Source organism: Camelus dromedarius, chromosome 6 (assembly GCF_036321535.1).
Source record: "Camelus dromedarius isolate mCamDro1 chromosome 6, mCamDro1.pat, whole genome shotgun sequence".
NCBI classification, from domain to species: domain Eukaryota; kingdom Metazoa; phylum Chordata; class Mammalia; order Artiodactyla; family Camelidae; genus Camelus; species Camelus dromedarius.
Window position 1 is genome coordinate 48,877,470 of NC_087441.1, and position 14,825 is coordinate 48,892,294.

Genomic DNA, 14,825 nt, shown 5'->3' on the forward strand with positions numbered 1-14,825 from the left:
CCACTGACTGCTTCGTTGGGGGCTCCAGGGGGACCATGAGCTATAAAGACGCTCTGTCTTCTGAGAACCCCGAGCTCCTTGCCCTGTATCGCAGGCTGCTCCCAGGTACCTATGATTACTTGTCTCAGAGGTGCACCCAGTGCTGCCTGTCATCCTCTGGAAAGCTCTCATATAAGCAGATATTATTTTAGTACATCAGCATTCTTTATTATGAATTGAAGTACTTATCAATCCTGAAAACATTTTGGATTTGTGATGCTTTTTTTCCTTAAAAATAAATGCTTTCCCATTTTCTCTGATATTCCATTTGCTCTTAGCTAAAAGGTCAGGATTCTATCAAGATTGATGCTGATATTGCTATCCTGGGTGCAGTGTTCTATCTGTGTAGTGGAGAAAATGGATAATAAACACTCCGAAGCTGTAATTATATTGGAGAGTTTTTGTGATAGATCAGTAGGTTAAAAAGTATAAAACTGTACAGAAAGAATGAATTTCTTTAAAAATACATATTTATGAACATATACATAGAAAATATTCCAAGTCTTTAAAGTGTTAGCCATGGTTATTAAGAAATAGAGGTAAAATTATTGTATTTTCTTACTGTGCAATACATTTTCCCCATCATTAATACTGCCTAATGAGGAAAAAATAAATTTTACCTTCTGATGTGTTTTTTCTTCTTTATTTCTCTGATTCTTTATTATAGTAAGCCATTTAATCTGATTGTGCAGATTTTTCCTTTTTGTTTTGAACTCTGAAATGGTTTCATATCAGGGTGTAATGTTTCATTTTGATTTTTTCTTGCAGTTAGAAATTTATACTTTTACGTTTTAGAGAGAAGAAATTGCATATGACCCTATCTAAATATTTTGAACTGAGATAAAAGAGAAGTTTAAAACTTTAGGGTCACTGTCATTTTATTTATTTTTATTAAAGTATAATTGATATACAATGTATTAGTTTCTAGTGTACAGCATAGTGAGTCAGATATATATACATATATTCTTTTTCAGATTCTTTTCCATTATAGGTTATTACAAAGTATTGAGTAAAGTTCCCTGTAAGTCCTTGTTTATCTATTCTGTAATAATTGTTCGTAGCTACTAATCTAAAGTTCCAATTTATCCCTCTCCCCTCTTTCCCCTTTGGTAACCACAAATTTATTTCTGTGTCCACCTATAAGTGGTATGACGTGATACTTGTCTTTCTCTGTCTGACTTAACTTCACATAGTATGATAACCTCTGGGTCCATCCATGTTGCTGCAAATAGCTGTCATTTTATTTTTTAATTCAGAGATGAACCTAAGAAGGAAACTGCAGCTGGTGGTATTTTTGGAAGAAGCTGGTTCTGCTGGGAAGTATTCCTTCTACTTTACCCCACCACCTCAAAGAATGTGCGCTAACTTTATTGCTCCTATTCTAGGATGTTCGTTGAACTAAGTTCGCAGATTAAGGTGTCTTTGTGCATGAAAAGTTCAGCATAATGTGTACTGTGTGTTATTCATGTCTTCCATGGAACAACCACCCTTTGCAAATTCATGAGTAAACATTAGAGGAAAATGTTTTAATCTCGTACAACTCTATCTGTGGTTCTACTTTTTCTAATGCAGGTAGATGTTGGATCTGCCTTTTCAGCTTAGAGTCCACATGCTAAAACTCAGATATAGGTTAAAAAAAAAAGGTAAAAAATACAGAAGGCCTCATTGTGTGCTTTCTCTGAAATTATTTAGGTCTTGTATTAGTTACCAGTTTGGTTCCTCTCAGCTCCAAATTTCTTTCATTGCCTTCTCTGTGAAAAGGGAGCAACCCCTCTCTGTTTCTTTGTCAGCTGGAACGACTTCACTCATAGTCACTAGAGGATGCTATAGTGAAGAAAGTTGCTTTCATTTTGTTTCTATTTTTATTTTATTGAAGTATGGTGATTTACAATGTTGTATTAGGTTTTGGTGTACAGCATAGTGATTCAGTTTTTGAGATATATATATATATCTCAAAATGTGTATATATATATATATATTCTTTTTCATATCATTTTTTATTACAGGTTACTACAGGTCATTGCATATAGTTCCCTGTGCTCTACAGTAGGACCTTGTTTATCTATTCTTTACATAGTAGTTTGTATCTGCCAATCCCAAACTTCCAATTTCCAATAAATTTCAATATCTCCAATAAACTTCCAATAAATTGAGAGTTTGGAAGGTGCTTATGTTTTGAATTGAGATTGCTCTTCTTGCAGACTCCTGAATCTCTGGCTTCTCTTGCTTCTAGTTCTTGCAGCAAACCTCTGGTGGGTGGCGGCACCCAGGAAATGGAACCCTTCTGGTCGCACCCTCTGGTGGCCTTACAGTGAATGCTGCCGTGAGGCCCTTCCTGGTGATAACTTCAGTGGCCCTCCTTGGGCAGGTTTATAGTGCATTGTGAGCTGTGGCATCTCCCTGTAAATGGCTTTTCCTGGAACTCCAGAGGACAATTTCCAGCAAGCTCTGCTAGCCAAATGCCCCATCCAGAGAGCCACAGCCGTTCACTCCAACAAAGTCTGAATTTCAGCACTAGGAGGAGGGCAATGCTCCCTTCCCCTGGTGCCCTATCCCAGCCCTACGGGTGATAGCTGCTCCTAATATTTGCTCCTTCTGTATTCTTTAAAGTTCTCTTTACTTTTAATAGCCGATACTTTGCTTCTTCAATCTGCTGTTACAGTTAATCACCCTTTATGTTAAACTTTCCTGTTCAAATCACTGTGTGTTTTCTGCCTCCTGGGGGGGATCCAGACTGGTACAGGCCTTATTAGTTTAAGAATGATTAATGTGGCTCAAAATGGATTAACATTCCCTATATTGCTGTATATGGAAAAATGCATAGATATTTAAAATGTGTATATTTTACTCTCACTTATTATTGTTTTGTCTTTCCCCAGATCTCCTGAGAGAGGAGCCTGACAAAGAGACTGTTAGTTGCCTTTGTAGTGGTCATTCTAATTTATTTCTTCTTAAGAGAATACTTTTTTTAGGTAGGAATATTGCCTGCTAGAAGAAAAAGTTTCTGTGTCTACCCTTTTATTAGCAAGTGACTATGTAAATAAATTCTGGCCAATGCTTGTGTAGGACAGAACATTGCTTAAAGGGAACTAACCTGAGAGGGACTGGTTTTGTACCTGTCTGCTTTTCCTTTGTCTCTTGGTCTGCAACTTGATGTGATGGCTGGAGCTGGAGTAGTCATCTTGAATCATGAGGTCCTTCACTAGAGTCATGGCGCAGAAAGATACAAGCCTGTTCCTTGATGATACTGTAGAACAATTAAACAAGTCCTTACATTCAACTTTTAACTTGTATAAGCCACTATTTTGGGGGTTTTTGTTCATTTTTCTTTTTTTGTCATATGCATTTGAATCTAAAGTTAACTAATGCACACCGATTATATTTCATCTTTGTTCGAGCATTTTTCATTTGTCTGGTCTCATACCATACTAGTGAATCAATATTGTGATAAAATCAAATGGAAGAAAATTGTGCACCCACGTCAGATTTCATTTCCCATATTTGTTGTTGTAGTCAGTAATTTTCTGAGGCTTGTTAGGCACTCTGAAAGTCCTGCCAATGCAGGAAGAGCTGCTGTGGAGGCATCTCTCAGGATGCCTTAGGAAGGAGGCATTGTTACAATTTGTTTGTGTTTCCACCATCTCATAACTCCAATCTTTTACACTCTCATTTTCAGCATTTCTTCTCTGCATGACAGAAAAATCTTGTATTTATGTTGGGGCTTATTCTGCTTATTTTTCAGGGAGGTTATTTCTTACACTTGAAGAGCTACAAAAGCATCTGAAACATCAGAATGACATATCACTCGTTTAAAATCTTAGAAGGGACCCCTTAAGGTTTGGGAGATTGTAATGTCACCCTTTCCTAATCCTTACCACCGAGATGTATTTTGTCCCTTTTTTTTGGTTTTACTAATTTCAAAGAGAAGTGGGAGGGATTTCACTTCAAGTTAGGCTGTAGAAAGAGTATGACAGACTTGTTTCCATGGTAACAGTAGCAAAAGAAAATGGATGAAATAAAAATCATACTTTTCTGTGAATCTGTCAAAGTCCTGAACTTAAGGAAAGTGTGTTGAACTAAATCCCAGAGATAAACAAGTATTTATAGGTGACTTGTGGGAATTTGCACCCTGGAGGCTGCGCCTGATTTGAGCGTGTAGGTAGAATGGCAGACGTGCCGTACGTGAAGAGATGTGAGAGCTCATTCAAGAAGAAATACGCAGAGTCTTTAGCAACACTGTGGAGTGGAAGGATCAGCTAGAGTCTGGAGGACCCCAAATGTAAATATTAATCACTCACTTTGACAATTAACAATCCTCCCTCTCCCAAACCCAATATTTTTGCCAAGGAAATGACCATGGAGGGTGGATTAGAAAACACAAAATTCATGCAGTCCTAAACAATCTTATAGTGTTTGGAGTTTAGGGCCATGCCAGAATGGAGTTCAAAGGAGAAGCAAATCTATTGCAAACTGTAACCCATCCTTTACTTGGTTCAAATATGGACAGATATTTGATACGCAGCCATATTTGGGTACTTGGCATTGGCAGTATAGGAGACGGTGTGTTTGGTTAACTAGAGGCAAAGTTTACTTAATTAAAACACCAGCCTACCCCAGTTCAATCTGACTCTTGGAGAGATCTGAAGATCAGCCCCATATACTAGCTGCCAGACCTAGGGAAGTCTTGTGCTCTGTGAAGAAAAAAAAAAAAAAAAAAGGCAAGAAATACATTCTTAATTTTCCATTGTTATTTTAAATGTAGCGTCCCAAGTAGAAATAAAATTAACATGAGAAATGCAACGAAGTGGGACAATCTGACTCAAAATCAAAGGAAAAAATCAAGTACCAGGAAGAGACCCCCTGGTGGTCCAGAGGGCTTTATAGCAACTATTATGAATATGTTAAAGAATTTTGTCAAAACAAACAAAAAAAAATCAAAGTTAAAAAATGGAATATTTTAGGAGAGAAATGGATACACTGAGAGAAATTGGCAGAATAGAAAACATAATATTTGAAGTTAGATATTCATTGAATAATTTTAATTGCATAGGAAAGAATTAGTGATTTGAAGACAGTTTAAGAAAAATTAACCAAATTAAGACAAGAAATTTAAAACACTAAACATCAGTGACTTGTGGGGAAATGTCAAAGGATACATAGATATAATTGAGGTCTCAGAAGAAATGATAGAGAAAAAAATGGAGTGGAAAAAGTTTCAAGATATAATGCCTTCATATGTTTTAAGTTTAATAAGGAACATAGCCTATAGATTCAGAAATTACCGTAAGCTCAAGTGGAATAATATGAGGAATGCAAACCGAGGCAGCACAGTCATGTTGCTGAAAACAAAATGAAAAATGAGAGACAGCTTGAAAGAAACCTGAGGAAAAGACGCATCTCCTACAATTAAAAAAAAAAAAATGACACAAGAATGGTGACAAATTATTTATCAGAATAAATGGGGGTTAGAAGACAATGGAATGAAAGAAAAAATTCACTCTAGATTCTGTATCCAGCAAACAACAACTGATATTTTAACAGATAGTAACATGTTGGTCATTAATGGTCAAGATACTTAATTCTATTTGGATTCCACAGGTAGTTTTAACTTCGTTTTTGTATTCATGTAAGTAAGAAGAGAATCTCCCTGTGCCTTTAGTTCCCTCTTTTCCCTTGCATTTCTTCCAAGAGAGAGAGAACTAGTCTGGTTGAGCCTGACTCTGTGACATGAATTGGTCCGTACTGACTGTGGGGCAGGGCTGGACATGGTGCGTCCTCTCTGTCAGGTTTCTCCATTTGTGAGACCTGAATGGTACCCAGCAGGTACCCTGACCGTTTTACTTCCCCTCTCTTTAGCTTCTTTCCTATTTGTATCCATTCAAGCCGGGCTTCATGTTCATGGTGTGTTACAGTCTTTACAAGACTTACTTTCAAAATAATACAGGATTTTAGAGCATTCCACCCAGTAATGAATGTCCCTGGTTAAGTATGTTACCCTGGAAGTATATTCAGAAGATAATAGAATATGAAAGAAAGACTCATGCACGGTGACGAGGCTAAATTATAGCTCAGTGTGTAAAACCACTCTTTCTGTATTTTAATGGCATATGTTAAACCATAATAATCATAGGAGAGATCACAGACGGCCTTTCTTTCTAAGCATTCAAAGGACATGGCTGTGGGGAATTTTGAGGTTCATGTGGTTGCTATGTTTGTAGAGAGTAAAATAAGTGGAGATCAGGGTGTGTGTGTGTGTTTATGTGTGTGTTTGTGCTCATGTGCTAAATGTTTATAAAATAATTATACAGTAATGATGTACCTCTCTGTACAGACCTATACATTTAGATTTTCATGTGCTATGTTTGATCAAAGGGAATGTAAAACAGCTTTTGGAAATGGAATTATTAAAATTTTATGCAAAAAATACTTAAAATATTTTGCAGTTAGAAGACCCTTGAGCGAATGAACATGCATTTTGAGATTTATTGAGCTTCCACATTGTATCTTTAGCTTCTTCTTTAGACAGTGTTCTTTCCTCCAGGGTTCCAGGTAACACAGCATTAGTTATTGTGTTTTACCTATTCTCAGAGGGTCACAGATGGGTCAAATAAGAATTCCCAACTCTAAAGAAAGCATTATTAGTAAAGGCACTGTTCTTTAAAAGGCGATGGTACTTGGCCCTTTGGAAGGTGCTTTTACCCTTTTGCGAATAGCGTGGTTGTTAAGAACTGATTCACGTTTTACTTCCTTCTGTGTAAACTCTCTCAACAAAGTGCAGGTATGACTCTGTTGTTTTTGTTACTGCCATGTGGTTTATTTGGAGATACTGGCTACACTCACCTGGCCCCCTAGCTTGTGTCCCTAGTGCAGGTGTAAATGGGTGACATAATCCTGACTCAGGCACATGACATACAATGCAGAAGCCCCTGGGGAGGGTAGAGCTCAGTGGTAGAGAGCATGCCTATCATGCATGAGGTCCTGGGTTCAATCCCCAGTACCTCCTCTAAAAATAAGTAAATAAACCTAATTACCCCCCCCCCAAAAAAAAACCAAAACCAAAATCAAAACAATGCAGAGGCATCTAATTCTGTTATAGTCCTGCGTAGGTAATGACCTCCAGCCAACCCCATGTTTTATGTGACTACAACTCTGATTTTCATCATTCCATTGGGAACACTCAGAGAGACTCTGAGACTTTTCCTATTATGGATGAAGACAACTAGAAACGTTTTGTCTTTAAAAGGTCTACCACATTTCTCCTCCCTGGAAACCCATCCCTGAGGGTCTGTCTACCTGACCCTCTGCAGATGGGGTTCCCCACTTGCTAGTAAAATATCTTCACAAAGTGCTCCATTTTTTCGTTTCTAGGTAGAGACAAAGAGAAACAGCTATAAAGACTGCAAGTGGGAAAAAAAAATTCATCAGCGATTCACATTGGTAGCTGGAAGTCACCTCCTGGGGACGTGCAGGTGCGGGTGCGCTTCCTCGCAGGCTGTGAGGTGGGAGTGCGGCCCACATTCTCTTTTCCTGAGATGCAGTGTTACCGTGGCTGACGCCTAGAATTGAAATGAGCAGTGACTTCCCAACATAGGAAAATTTGCCTTTTTCAACCATTAGTGTTTACCTTTCTGCGATTTAAATTTCAGATCATTTGAAAAAATTGAATTGACAGAGGAAAGAAAGACAAGCTTCTGCAAGAAAGAAATGGCCTCACTGCCAAGACTGTGAAGTATCTCAGGAAAACAGGAGCCCCTCCTGACACTTTCCCCTCCACATTATTTAGGGATTTAAGGAAATGTTGAGTGATAGATATACTTACCACAGAAGTAAATAATGCGAAGAATGTTAGAAAATAGGGCACTTTCTCAGAAATCTCAGAGTTCTAAAGTTCAAGTTCAGTGATGTCGCTAACACCGTTACTTTATTTTGGGAGAGCTTCAGTTCATGAGAAATTTGTAACATGTCATTCTTCGCAACGTCGTGTAGCTGTTAGGGTCCTGTCAGGGTGATGCAGGGGAAGGCTTTGCAGAGTTGCTCTGCACTGTACACCAGTGGTCCTCTCCCCTCGTCTGTCTTCCCCTCAGTGAGGAGGACCCAGATAAGAATCAACTACAAAGGGAATCTGATCATGAATTTTGAGTTGATGACATCCAAGCAACACTGATGCTCTTTATAAAGCATGTGGGTACAATGCAGAGCTCATAGTCTCCCTTTGGTTTAAAGCGAGAAGCAATAAATCTATTTAATATCTTTGATTTTTATGGATTTCTCCGGAAGAATTTCTCCTCTACAAATGATGCTCTGAATGTGTGCTATGCTTTGTTACCTCAGACTCATTTAAGCTTTAAATTTCAATAGTGCCTATCTTTTATTACTCAATAATGGATGAAAGCAGTAGTTAGAAATGTGTTTTGTGAAATGTGTATTTTTGTACTGAGAAATGCCTAACAGTTTTCTCTTCCATAACTGAGTCAAGCAGATAGCATTCTGTATTTCTGCTTAGCTGGCGGGAAGATTTAGAGCCCTGTCCACTTTCTCCTTCAAATGCTGATTTGGAAAAACTAAAGGTAGTTCCTCAGGGCTTGCATCCTTTAGAAGTTGTCATGGACAAATCTGCACCTTGAATATAAACCTATCACCAAAACTGTTACTAAAATTTATATAGGATTTGAATATTCCTCTCTAGGGCCCAGTGACGAATTGGGATGAAATTTGAGTGCCTCTCCAGCTTCTATAAAAACACGGTATCCTTTTTGTTAGGAGGGTTCTCTAAGTCACTTCTGGGGAAGTTGGAAGGACATCTGAGGGTGTTTGAAGTTTGTCTTCTGGGGAAAAATAGGTAGTGCTCCTGGTTTTCACTAGTGTAAATGTGAAATTACTTTCCAGGGAGAGGGAGTTAGTGTTGGGCAGTCTGTACGGAAAGCAGCGGTTGAATTTATATGGAAGGAGGCATTCATCTTAAAAACTTAAGTAAATCTGGCAAAGCACCTAAATGCTAGAGCTCTGGAATCTCCTTGAAAAGTTAAGTTGTTGGCCAGAGTAAGAGGAAAACTCAGACTCACCTGCGAATATCCAGGAAGTCCAGGGAAATTTGCCTCCTGTGGCTGAAAATAGAGAATGACTGGTGCTCAGCCTTTTAAAGTGTGAAGGACACTTTGTCAACATGCCAGAAATTTGATCATCTGCGTTAGATTGTTATGGTTAGTATCTGCAGATACAAAAGATGTTGCTATGAAGTCAGTAACACTTTTAAATAAAATTTTTTTATTCATCACAATATTATTTATACACATTCACAAAATAGTGGTGTGACCTTACAATCTAAATCCCCCCAAGTCTCCTCAGTCTGTAGTTACAGTTATGTTCATATTCACAATATAAAATCGTGCTACTTTGACCTGTTCCCTTTGACCTATGCTGCATACTTCACAATCTTGTTGCCTTCTCTGACTCCATCCGTTTATCTCTAGGCCTGGTACTTCCGAGAATGTCTGATTTTCTCACATGCAGGCATGAAGAGCACCTCCCACACCCTTTGGCTTTAGGGCCCCTCATTAATCATGTCTGTTTTTACTCAAGAAGCCACCTAGTGGTGACTTTGCCTGGTACAATCCCTGCAATGACTTCCAGACACAGAGGGATCAGGAGCCTGTCAGTTGAGGGCCAGCAAGAATGATAGATGTACTCTCCCCAGGCAGCTCGGCTGCCATCAGTGGTCGGCAGAGAGCTGAGGAGAGAGCACTGCCCAGGCTTACCTCCAGTTCTGAGGGAAACCTGGTCATCATTGATGGGCCCCTGGCTCTGGTAGCCCTTTCAAGTGAGCAAAGATTATTCTCTCTTGTCTCAGGTATGACATCCTCCTTCATTTCCAGTAGCACCTTCTATAAGGCTAGCCAAATAGTTGTCCTCATCTTCAGAAGCTATGTATATGTGTAAATTATATGGTTTAAACAAAAACCATTGCTGTGTTAGCATAATGAATAAAATTTTTGTCAGTTTTTTGGTTTCTTGTCTAGAGTAAGTCTGATGATCCAGTTATATAGCTTAGGTTTTAGTTTCAGTATGTGGCTTAATGCTACTTTCTCTTGATTTCCCATATTGTCAAACTTTATATGCTATAAATCATATAGTCCCTGGGAAAATAATGTCATGAGAATTATTTGCAAGATAAGACTGACAGGAAGCCAAAAAGTAAAAACTCAAATGTTCATCAGTGACTGAATAAACAGATGTGGTCTATCTATAAAACAAAGTATTATTCAGCCATAAAAAGGAATGAAGTCCTGATACATGCTATGAGGTAGATGAGCCTTGAAAACATAATACTAAGTGAAAAAAAAAATCAGACTCAAAAAGTAACATGTATCTGATTCCCTCATTTATATGAAATATTCAGAATAGGTAAATCCATAGACACTGAAAGCAGATTAATGGTGGCCAGGGGCTGGGGAGAGGAAGGCCTGGAAGGCGACTGCTTAATGGGTGTGGAGTTTGCCTTTGGGGTCATGAAGATTTTTTGAAACTTGTTAGAGGTGATGGGGCACAAAATTGTGACTTTACTGAAAGCTACTGAATGAAATACTGTACAATGTTAGTTTTATTGTCTAAATTTCACCTAAATTTTTTAAAAAAAGTATTGATAGGATATTTCCTTTTGTTTTTAAGGTAATTGGTTAATTTTTTAATAATAATTAATCCTTTAATAACTTTTACACTATATTGTTTAGGTCGTAAAAATCTCAGCTACATTTACATTACTTAGCTTATCCATAAAGATAGTATGTAAGATATTCTAATAGGAACCTGAAGACGTTGGCCTTCCTACCTACCACGTCAGCTCACTTTTGGCTAGGAGATCCTCAGGACCGGTCAGAGGAATTGAAAAAGTTTCAGTGTCACCACACTTTTTGCACCAGCCTCAGGTCTTTTATTGAGATGTAGCACTTTTATTGGCATCTTATTGCTGTAGTAACAAACGACCCCCAAATCTCAGTGACTTAGTGCAGCAAAATTTTTTTCTTGCTCCTGCTACATGTCTATTGCTGGTCAGCTAGTCAGCTCATCACAGACCTTCAGAACATACACTGCTGCTAATACTGTTAGCCATAGTAGAAGGAAAAGACCCCGGTGACACTCAAAGGTGTCCACCTGTAATGGTACACATTATTGTTTTTCCTAAGTCACTGATCATAACCCCTCCTATAATCTCATCCAACGTCAGAGGGACCAGGACGAACACCACCACTGTGTGCCCAGAAGTTAAAGAACTCGAGATAATAACAAATAGCACTAATGACTGCCATAATGAGTGAGCATGATGTTCTAGGTTGTCAATTAGACCAACTTTCCAAATAATCTGCCATGTCATTTAAGACCATTTGTCGTCTTTTGCTGCTGTTGCTGTGAGAGCTGCTTCCTTTAGATTCCCGTTTGTAGTTTCCGCCACTACAGTTTCTCTCAAACTTTATTCAGGTCATGGCTTTGGCCACACAGGTGGAAGGATATGTTAACAATAGTTTAAAAGGATGACTAAGATTTGGAACATTGAACAACTACGAAAACCTTCTCCCTTTATCTCAGTATTCTGTGCAGTAGGGCAGTGTTAAGCATAGTGTCACTTCTCAGTAGAATTGTCTACAGCCCTAACTTCACTGTCACATCTTCCAAGAATAAGTAATTTCTCTTTGGTGTATGATTAATGATAGATTATACCACTTAGAGTATTTTATACTTCGATCTCATCTCAATATTTTATCTTATAAAACAAATCACTGCATACGTATTTGTCCTCAGTTGAAGCAGAAATGAAGTGTATATATACCTTAATCAAAATTGGATGTGGCACCAAGAAAGGGCGCACCCCACCTCCCTCTTGGTTTTCCTCTGCCTTCATGCAGACCACTCCTGACCATTAACTGAGGGCTTGGGGGTTTGACACACAGGTTTGTCCTACATCAGAGTTACTGTGATGTCCATGTTGTAGACACTTACCGCTGCGTACTCTCACACTTCTTTGCCCTCACCGCCACGTCCTCTCAGCCACCACTTCCATACTGTTCCTGCACCTTTTCATCATGCAAGCCTAACACCATTGCCTTTTGTGTGGAGCATTTAAAAGCTTCCTGTCTGGTTTCTTGTCCTTTCCGAAGTTTCCCCCTTTCCAAAATATTCCTAACATTGCCATTCTAGTCATCTCTTCAGAATGCAAATTTGACCATATCAGTCTACTCTTTAAAACCCTTCAATGACCATTGAGTTGTAGTCTAAATTCCTTAACATGTCACATAAGACTTTTCTTAATTCCCCCCCCTCCCTTTTAAAGATCGTTCCTTATATTCTCACCCACTTACTTCACTCCCAACCCACTTCTACTCGCATGAATATGTCATCAGTTCTTTTGTGTCTGGACCTTATACCTGTTGCTCCGTCTTCCAGGAAGATCCACCTCTCCCCTGTCTTCAGCCACTTACCGCTCATCCGTCACTTCTCAATTCTTTCCAAAAACCTTCTGTGATACACCAAGACCCTTCTTTCTGGCTTTCATGATTTTCTTGTGAGCTTATCATAATCCTAACAGCTCCTCTATATTTGTAAGCTTGGCCAAAAAATTGACGTTCAATTATAATTGTTTAATAAAAGCAGTGAATTCCAGCAGAAGAGTCACTTTGGCAGAGAGCAGTGCAGCTGACAGAAGGCTATGGAGAATTCTCTAGTGAAAGGGAACTGAAATTGATTCTGGGGATTACTCATCATGAGATTTGGAGGCTAGTGTATTTTTGTAAAACAGATTATATATAATTTATCTCTTGTAGAAAAACATTTATTTTTCTATAAGAAATACTTCTTATGATATACTTGGGCTTGGGAGTCCACTATTGGCATTGGACTTAGTTGTGAGTCCAGCAAAGTCCAGCAGAGAGACTTTTTTTGATCTTAAACCAAGTATAAAGACACTGAAGCAAAACTTATCTTTTGTGCCAATGTCTCTGTTATGACAGAAACACTAGAACAAGGTCAGTGTAAAGTGAACACTGAAGACCACCAAAAGAACACTGAATTTAGAGTGAGAGGAGCTGGGTTCTGTTATTAGTTTTCCATTTTCCAGCCAAAGACCTTGGGTAATCCTTCAGACTTTCTGAAATTTCTTGATTCTTTTTTTTTTTCCTAAAATGGTCATAACGATGAACAGCATCAGTGTACCTCACAAGATGTTACTATCTAGTTGGACAAATTATGTGGAAGTACTATAAATGATATGAGAGAGTAAAAGGTTAAATCATGTAAAATTACCTTTAATATTATTGTTACATGAATATAGAAATTTAGAATGCCTCCTGTGTAATCGCAGTGACTGTTGAGCTTCCATGGGGCTTGTGTAGAATCTCATACACAGTTCTAATAAGAAGTTAAGACAAAAATAAGCCCGCTCTGTTATAGATACCAGCAAGGAATCTTTTCTACGCTTGGGTGGGGAAAGTAGACATTGTGAAATGTTGATATGATTTTCCTAATATTGCCTTCAAAAATGGGAAACTGAAAACAATCTGAAATGAAAAAAAGGAGCAAAGTTAAATATCAAACTGAGCAATACCTCATCAAATCATATTCTTCAATTGGGAGTGTGTGTTGTAAGTGTGAGTATCTGTAATCATAAGCTTTGGCTACAGATTTCTGAGTTACGATACTCATAGGTAATTTAAAAATGGGAGTTTCATAACCTTTAGTGTAACTTTATGAGTCTCTTTTCTGTACTCCTGAATATTTCTCACTTTTCAGCTGCTCATAAGCCTCTTGCTTATCAAAACCTCAAAGTTTTCCCAAAACTCCAGCCAGTAGAACCTTTGGGTTCCTGAGCTCTGTCCGCCTCTCTGCCTGTTAGTAGGTAGATTAGGGTAATAAGTAGATTTAGGCAACATCTCTCCTTAAGCCCACTACTTTCTTTTGTTTCTGTATAGTTCAATTTCCCATTGCAAATCACTAGATTATTGAGTGACAAAGAAGAATGAGAAAATAAAGAGAAGAAATAAAACTTTTACATGTTAGTTAATTGTGTTGTAGTCAGACTTAAAAACCATACAAAATGTGAAGTGGTAATAATTATCAAGACAATTCAAAAAACTAAAAAGACGGTAACTGTATTGATTAGATCTCTTGGTTAAAGGTACCAGAAATTCAGTACTATGTATACTTGGCAGAATCGGAGCATTACGGAATGAATACTAAGATGCCTCATTTTATACCTGGAAGGGTAAAGTCATGTGGAAAGCCAAGATTTAACAGGATTCCACTGCAGAGTTGGTTTCTCATTCATCCTCTGTCACCCTCTTCCTCTCCCCATCTCTCTGTCTCCTCTCTCTCTCACATTCTCTCCAGCTCCTCACCTATGCTTTTTCCTATCTATGTGTTGGTTATATTTTCTGGATGCAGGTAGAATGTCTTTCTCTACCTGCCAAAGAATATGACTGTCATCAGCTCCCGTGTTTCAATTTTTGCAAATCCTAATACAGAATAGGAGAAACTTAGTTGTGTGTATATATGTGTGATATTTCCAGTTTCTGAAATTAAAAAGAAAAGAGCAGAGATGAGCTCAGATTAGCCATACGCCTTGCTGTATCAATATTGGTAAGAGAGGAAGAGAACCGAAAAATCACGGTATTCCTGTGCAAACTCATACACAGGGTAAAGAGAGAGACAGTTCCCAGATGAAGGGAAGATATTTCTGCTGTTATCATCCTAACCAAATCAAAATTAAAAAGAAAAGCACGCAGCTATTAAAATGCGATTTT

General features: G+C 38.2%; 1 long non-coding RNA gene and 1 other non-coding gene across 2 annotated transcripts in view; both read left to right on the plus strand.

The window, feature by feature from the left end:
* The window catches only part of LOC116154360 (uncharacterized), a 676,189-nt gene that overhangs the window by 566,638 nt on the left and 94,726 nt on the right, over positions 1–14,825 (plus strand). The window lies entirely within an intron of this gene.
* TRNAD-AUC (transfer RNA aspartic acid (anticodon AUC)) lies at positions 6,970–7,042 on the plus strand. The gene has a single exon. It is a non-coding gene; the product is annotated as a tRNA-Asp (tRNA).